The sequence below is a fragment of the Lucilia sericata genome, unplaced genomic scaffold (assembly GCF_015586225.1).
Source record: "Lucilia sericata isolate MDLA Ls3-8-SP2 unplaced genomic scaffold, ASM1558622v1 Contig000579F_arrow, whole genome shotgun sequence".
NCBI lineage: Eukaryota > Metazoa > Arthropoda > Insecta > Diptera > Calliphoridae > Lucilia > Lucilia sericata.
The window spans coordinates 51,283-59,781 of record NW_023994586.1 but is presented as its reverse complement, the minus strand read 5'-3'; positions in this window follow the sequence as shown (position 1 = coordinate 59,781).

The window sequence follows — 8,499 nt, the reverse complement described above, 5'->3', positions numbered from 1 at the left end:
CTTTTAATGTTGAGTTGATTCCATTGAAAGGCCTATTTAGTTGTGTTTCAAATTCATTTGGGAAAAGATTTGGTCTTATAATACTAGTTTCTGCACCGGTATCAATTAAGCAAATAACTCTTTTATTACCTATTGTAACCGTTATAGGGGTAGCAATCGTTTTGTGAGCTTGAAAGAAAATTTACTTCATTTCCTGCATTGTTTTCTAAATTTCCTATATCAATACAAATGGGATTATTTCTATATTGTTGAGACTGAGGGTTACCGGCATATTTGTTTTGAACGTTGTTGATTTGAAGATTTCTTATTAAAATGTTGTTTATTATTATAGTTCCTACCAGTTTCTTTCTTTTCGTTATGGATGTTTGTGTTGTTTTGTGCATTAGTTATTTTTTTTATCTAAAATCTATAGCCGTTTTATCATATAGTAATTTTAATTGAGAAAATCGTTTATAAAGTGAGTCCAGTGTTGGTTTTTTGTCTATAATGCAAGATCTAAATTGTCCGTCTATTTTATCTATTAATATTTCCGTTAAGTCTCTGTCAACGTTTTGTGGAGAGTATAAGTCAGGTTTTAATTCGTCGTACAGATAAGTGTCATTAAGTATATACTTAGATTCTATAAATACTTTTAATAATTCATTTAAATTATTTATCTTTATACTTCTACAATAATTAATTACCGATGAGTAAGACGTTTTTGGTCCTAAATCCTTTATTAGTTGAGATTTGATGTCTTCCCAGCTGGCGTCGTCTGCTAGAAGGTTAATTGTATTTGCCACCTTTCCAGAGAATTTTTGGTTTTTTTATAATATTTATTCCAAAATTTTGAAGTTCATAGCTATTGCCACATAATGCAATCAGATTTTCGACGGTTTTTATAAAAGATGATGGGTTGTTTTTGAACCACCTGTTTTCGGATAAGACATTATAATTGTTCCATCCTTTGTTATATCACTTCAGGATTCATTTTAATTTTATATATTTTAACTAAATTATAATTTTTTTCTTTTTTTTCAGTTTTGCTTATAAGTTTTTATGTTCTTTGGAACACTTTTTATACCCACCATCAAAAAAGATGGGGGGTATATTGTTTTTGTCATTCCGTTTGTAACACATTGAAATATTCGTCTAAGTCCCACAAAAGTATATATATTCTGGGTCCTTATTAGATTCTAAGACGATCTAGCCATGTCCGTCCGTCTGTCCGTCTGTCCGTCTGTCTGTCTGTCTGTCTGTTGAAAACACGATAGAGTCCAAATGGAAGCAGCTAGCGAGCTGAAATTTTGCACAGATACTTTTAGTTGATGCAGTTTGTTTGGTATTGAAAATGGGCAATATCGGTCCACAATTTCGCCTAGCCCCCATATAAGGCCCCCTTCAGAAAATGACTTTATCGCTCATAACTTGCTAAGGGAAGAACCAATAGCGGTGAGATTTGGCACAAACATGTTTCATGGGAATCAAAAGGTCTTTGTTATATTTTATAAGGATCGGTCCATAATTGACCCTACCCCCCATATAAAATCCCCTTCAGAAAATGACTTTATCGCCCATAACTGGCTAAGAGAAGCATCAATAGCGGTGAAATTCGGCACAAACATGTTCTATGGGAACTTAAATCTCTCTGTAAAATTTTATAAGGATCGGTCCATAATTGACCCTACCCCCCATATAAAGTCCCCTTCAGAAAATGACTTTATCGCCCATAACTGCCTAAGAGAAGCATCAATAGCAGTGAAATTCGGCACAAACATGTTTTATGGGAACCTAAATCTCCTTGTAAAATTTTATAAGGATCGGTCCATAATTGACCCTACCCCCCATATAAAATCCCCTTCAAAAAATGACTTTATCGCCCATAACTGGCTAAGAGAAGCATCAATAGCGGTGAAATTCGGCACAAACATGTTCTATGGGAACTTAAATCTCACTGTAAAATTTTATAAGGATCGGTCCATAATTGACCCTACCCCCATATAAAATCCCCTTCAGAAAATGACTTTATCGCTAGGGGAAGAACCAATATCGGTGAAATTCGGCACAAACATATTTTATGGGAACCTAAATCTCTTTTTAAAATTTTATAAGGATAGGCTCATAATTGACCCTACCGCCCATATAAAGTCCCCTTCAGAAAATGACTTTATCTCCCATAACTGGCTAAGAGAAGCATCAATAGCGGTGAAATTCGGCACAAACATGTTCTATGGGAACATAAATCTCTTTGTAAAATTTTATAAGGATAGGCCCATAATTGACCCTACCCCCCATATAAAGTCCCCTTCAGAAAATGACTTTATCGCATATAACTGGATAAGAGAATCGTTAATAGCGGTGAAATTAGGCACAAACATGTTTTATGGGAACATTAATCTCTTCATATAATTTTATAAGGATCGGTCCATAATTGACCCTACCCCCCATATAAAGTCCCCTTCAGAAGATGACTTTATCGCCCATAACTGGCTAAGAAAAGTATCAATAGCGATGAAATTCGGCACAAACATGTTTTATGGGAACATAAATCTCTTTGTAAAATTTTATAAGGATAGGCCCATAATTGACCCTACCCCCCATATAAAGTCCCCTTCAGAAAATGACTTTATCGGCCATAACTGGCTAAGAGAAACATCAATAGCGGTGGAATTCCGCACAGACATGTTTTATGGGAACGTAAATTTCTTCGTAAAATTTTATAAGGATCGGTCCATACTTGACCCTACCCCCCATTTAAAGTCCCCTTCAGAAAATGACTTTATGGCCTATAACTGGCTAAGAGAAGCATCAATAGCGGTGAAATTCAGCACAAACATGTTTTATGGGAACATTAATCTCTTCATATAATTTTATAAGGATCGGTCCATAATTGACCCTACCCCCCATATAAAGTCCCCTTCAGAAGATGACTTTATCGCCCATAACTGGCTAAGAAAAGCATCAATAGCGATGAAATTCGGCACAAACATGTTTTATGGGAACATAAATCTCTTTGTAAAATTTTATAAGGATAGGCCCATAATTGACCCTACCCCCATATAAAGTACCCTTCAGAAAATGACTTTATCGCCCATAACTTTCTAAGAGAAGCATCAATAGCTGTGAAATTCGGCACAAACATGTTTTATGGGAACATAAATCTCTTCGTAGAATTTTATAAGGATCGGTCCATAATTGACCCTACCTCCTATAAGGTCCCCTTCAGAAAAGGACTTTAATGCTCATATCTACCTTAAGAAGCATATGCATAACAATAAAATTCGACATAAAAAAGTTTTATAGGAACTAAAATCATTTTCTTAAATTTTATGAGGATGTGTCCATAATTGACCCTAACCCCCTAATAAGGTCTCCTTTATACAATGACTTTAACGCTCATTACTGACTCAAAAATGTGAGTACAGCGGTAAAATTATACATAAACAAATTTCGTGCGAGCCAAAACCTCTCTATCAAATTTTATAAGGATCGGTCCTTATTGAAATCGGTCTATAATTGATTCGCTCCAGAAAATCACTTAAACGCTCATGTGTGACTCAAAAGTTCTTCCAAATTATGGTAGTTTTATAGGAACTGAAATTTTTCAACTGAATTTGATGAAGATCGGTCGATAACTATCAAACCCCCATTTTCGGCTTTCTTCAGAAAATTACTTTAAACCTCATGACTGAATTAAAAATACGAGTACAGCGACATTAGATACAAACAATTATTGAATAAACCGACAAGGATAGGTCCATAATTGACTCTACCCTCCATATAACCACTCTTACAAAAAAACAGTTTTTGGTTATAAATATTGGGTCAAACAAAATTAATATTTTTAATTCGGAATAGCACGGTCCATGCTTAAGCCCTTGGCCCTCTTCCAAATATGTCCGTGATGTTCATATTAATATCAACATATGATTCAAACTAGATCGATAATATCAAAATTTATTAATAAGGATGATTTGATGGTGGGTATATAAGATTCGGCATGGCCGAATATAACACTCTTACTTGTTATATTTATGGATCGCTTTAATTATATCTTTAGATAAAATCACCACGACTGCGCCAATTACGGAATAAAACAACTTCAGTTGTTTCTGGTTGTTTAAAAACTAACTTTATTTTTAAATCTTAAAAAAAAAACAAGTTAGAGTGCTATATTAGGCTGAGCCGAATCTTAAATACCCTCCACCAGCTACTTTTATATTAATACTTTTCTAATTGATCAAATATTTGTAGAAATAAGTTTTATCATATCTTAAATAGAAAAATCCCTAGATTCAAACAGCTCAAATCTATTACAATTCCAAGATTTATCGAACATTACCAACGCTTGGCGATTTTTATTAATTTGCATGTATGCATGTTTGTGAAAGATTTAAGGATTTTCAAAATACATATATATAATTTTGTTCTACACAAATTGATAATGCAACTAGTTAAATACGGTTTTAGGGGCAGGACCTAGTATGGGAGATATGACCAATTATAGACCGATCGTAAAAAATTCTTTAAGCAAAACTTCTGGACATGAAAGCTATATTTCAGTAAAATTTTGTATCTATATCGTAATTTAGTAATAAGTAATGTGTGTTATGAACCGATCGTGCAAAAATCTTGAAATAGAATTTTTGTATCAATAGCTTTATTTGGTAATGAGTAATGTGCATTTAAGAGATTTTCGAAAGAGGACTTTGTATGGGAGCCAGAGTTGTCAACTATTTTATACTAAAACGCGCCGTCCATTCACTCAAAACGCACTAAAAAGCGCTAAAATTATATTTTTACACAGTCTTAAAAAATATAGTATTTAGCTAAAATTTGTTTATTAAAAAAATTACTACAAATATGTTTGATTTTCTTATTCAATGACTAATTGCTATCATCGATCAAGATCTCAATAACTAGTCAAAGAGATTTTTTTAAATTCCCCATAATAAATTTTAATTAAACTCTTCATTTCCAAAAATACTAAGAGCCAAAACTTTGTGAAAAAACTGAAGTAATCATCAAGTAATTGTTTCCTTGACAGTGAAGTTATAAAAAAAGAATGCTAAATTTTTGTGAATCAAACTTTGTGCGATCAAAATTATTTTTGTATTATTCACATTAAAATATCAATAGTTTTCACGAAATGCAATTTTAATTTCAAGTTCAAGTTAACCTAACTAAAATTAAGTTAATTTACAACTTTTCCCTTTTTTGACGTGAAAAACTTCCCTTGTTGTGAATTTTTTATAGAATTTTCTGATCAATAAAAACTGTTACGATCAAAACCAACTGTTGTGGAATTTCACGAAATCAATTTTCCCTTCGAAGGTATTGAAAATTTAAGAATAAACAGATTTCAATTCTTTTGGCGAAAAAGGTGAATATTTTTTATTTTAGTTTTAAAGTTTTAAAATAACTCATCACACTAAAAGATCTTTGAATTACTCATAATATGGAAAGTTTAGAAAAAGGAACTTTAATAAATTTGTACGGCAGAGTACTGTCTAAAATTATTCCGTTTTATCTTTATTGTTAAACTAGAATAATTTTATGTTATTAAAAAGATTTTTCATTTGTTGAAATAAGCGTTAATTTAGCGCCTTTTTCCAAAAAAGCGCTAAGAGGAAAAAATGCGACTTTTGGATTGTTAAAAGGGGCTAAATCTAGCGCCAAAAGCGCTAAATTGGCAACGCTGATGGGAGCTATGACTAATTGTGTATATAAAAACAAAATTTCAAAATTCTGCATTTATATCATTATTTGGTAATGAATATTGTACGTTTAAGTAATTTTCTGGAGGGTGCCTAGTATGAGAGCTATGACCAAGTATGGACCGATCGTAAAACAATTTTATAGTGTAATTTATGTATATAAGAGCAATATTTGTGGTAAATGTATGGATATTTTAATTTAGTAATGAGCAGGGAAACCAAAATATGCAAATGCATGTTTTTTGTGGTGCGTCGTATGGACTCTTGGATAAGATATTTACACGTTTCAGACCAATTTAAGAATTTTGGCATCGATTTGTTAGAGCATATTTTTGCATATTTTACCCATAAGAGCATAATTTTGCATGATTTGACTTTTGTAGCATATTTCAGCATATTTTCGAGTTTTTAGAGCATATTTTACTCTTTTAGTGCATATTTTGAAGTTTTTCGCTTTTTTACATTTTTGTACATTTTTAATTTTCTTTTGAAAACTTTATTAAAAAAAAACAAATTTATTTTTTTTTAATTTTTTTTTTAATTTTTTAGCCTATTTTACAATTTTGAAAAAAAATATTTTCTTTGTAGAACTTGAAAACTCTAAAAAATACATTAGTCTCATGAAAACCAATGTTATATTTTTTATTCAATAAAGCATTAAATTTTAAATCGGACATAAAACCGATTACTTTGGATTTCATGACACTAATCCATTTTTATCGTTTAAAAAACTAGTATTGATAACACTGTAAGTATGTCAAAAAGACACAGAAAAACTCCGAGACACCTAAACTTAATTTTGGGTCTTAGAAACTAGTGGCTTACTCCGTTTTGAAAATTTAGGTCAAAATCGGGAGATATTGTGTTTTAAAGTATGAACTCTTTATGAGGTGATTTTTAAATTTTTGAAAAAAGTTTTCACGCATAGACATACGAACTAATTATAAAAAGCTAAATATATGTATATGCATAATTAATCCATAATTTTCTATGCGTGAAAGTTTTTTTAATTTAAATAATCAAAAAACACCTCAGAAACAGTGTAAACTTTAAAATCCAATATCTCCCGATTTTGACCTAACTTTTCAAAACGGAGTATGCCACTAGATTCTACGACCGAAAATTAAGTTCACGTGTTTCGGCGTCTTTCTGTGTGAAGCTATGAATACAACTGGAAGAAATGTGTCAAACTTTGTCGTTTGAAATATGTTTTTTGGGGACCAAATGGCTTCATGTTATTTATTGGTTATCTGAACGTAAAACAGAGTTCTTTAAACTAGATCTTCAAACTAACAGATTAATCAATTATAAAAAATCTAGTAGGATGAAATATGACATTAAATATTTATTATTTCATTTCAATTTCAGTCTTTTTAAGCTTTTCAATGTTAAAATATAATTTAAAATAATTATTTTTGGAGCATATTTATTAAATTTTAAGAGCATATTTTGAGTTTTTACGACATATTTAAAGCGCTTAAAACACTTTTTTTAGAGCATGTTTTCGGTTTCCCTGGTAATGAGTTATGTGCATTTATGTGATTTTCGGTAGGGAACCTTGCATGGGAGCTATGACCAAGGATGGACCAATAGGAAAAAAATTTTACAGTAATATTTCTGTGCATATGAGCAATACTTGTACAAAATTTTATATGGATATCTTAATTTAGTAATGAGTTATGCGCGTTTAAGTGATTTTCGGGAAGGGACCTTGTATGGGAGCTATGACCAAGGATGGACCGATAGGAAAAAAATTTTACAGTAATATTTCTGTGCATATGAGCAATACTTGTACAAAATTTTATATGGATATCTTAATTTAGTAATGAGTTATGCGCGTTTAAGTGATTTTCGGGAAGGGACCTTGTATGGGAGCTATGACCTATTATGGACCGATCGGAAAAAAATTTCACAGTAATATTTCTGTTCATTTGAGCAATACTTGTACCAAATTTTATATGGATATCTTAATTTAGAAATGAGTTATGCGCGTTTAAGTGATTTTCGGGAAGGGACCTTGTATGGGAGCTATGACCTATTATGGACCGATCGCAAAAAAAATTCACAGTAATATTTCTGTTCATTTGAGCAATACTTGTACCAAATTTTATATGGATATCTTAATTAATAATGAGTTATGCGCGTTTAAGTGATTTTCTGGAAGGGACCTTGTATGGGAGCTATGACAAAGTATGGACCGATCGGAAAAAAATTCCACAGTAATATTTCTGTATATGTGAGCAATATCTGTACCAAATTTTATGTGGATATCTTAATTTAGTAATGAGTTATGTGCGTTTAAGTGATTTTCGGGAGGGGACCTTGAGTGGGAGCTATCACCAATTAAGAACCGATCGGAAAAAAATTTACAGTAATATTTTTGTGCATATGAACAATACTTGTACCAAATTTTATATAGATATCTTAATTCGTTAATGAGTTATGTGCGTTTAAGTGATTTTCGGGAGGGGACCGTGTATGGGAGCTATGACCAATTATGGACCGATCGGAAAAAATTTTCACAATAATATTTCTGTGCACATGAGTAATACTTGTACTAAATTTTATATGGATGTCTTATGTTAGTAATGAGTTATGCGCGTTTAAGTGATTTTCGGGAGGGGACCTTGTATGGGAGTTATGACCAATTATGGACCGATCGGAAAAAAAAATTTACAGTAATACTTCTGTATGTGAGGGCAATACTTGTACTAAATTTTATATAGATAACTTGATTTAGAAATGAATTATTTGCGTTTAAGTTATTTTCGGGAGGGGACCTTGTATGGGAGCTATGTCCAAT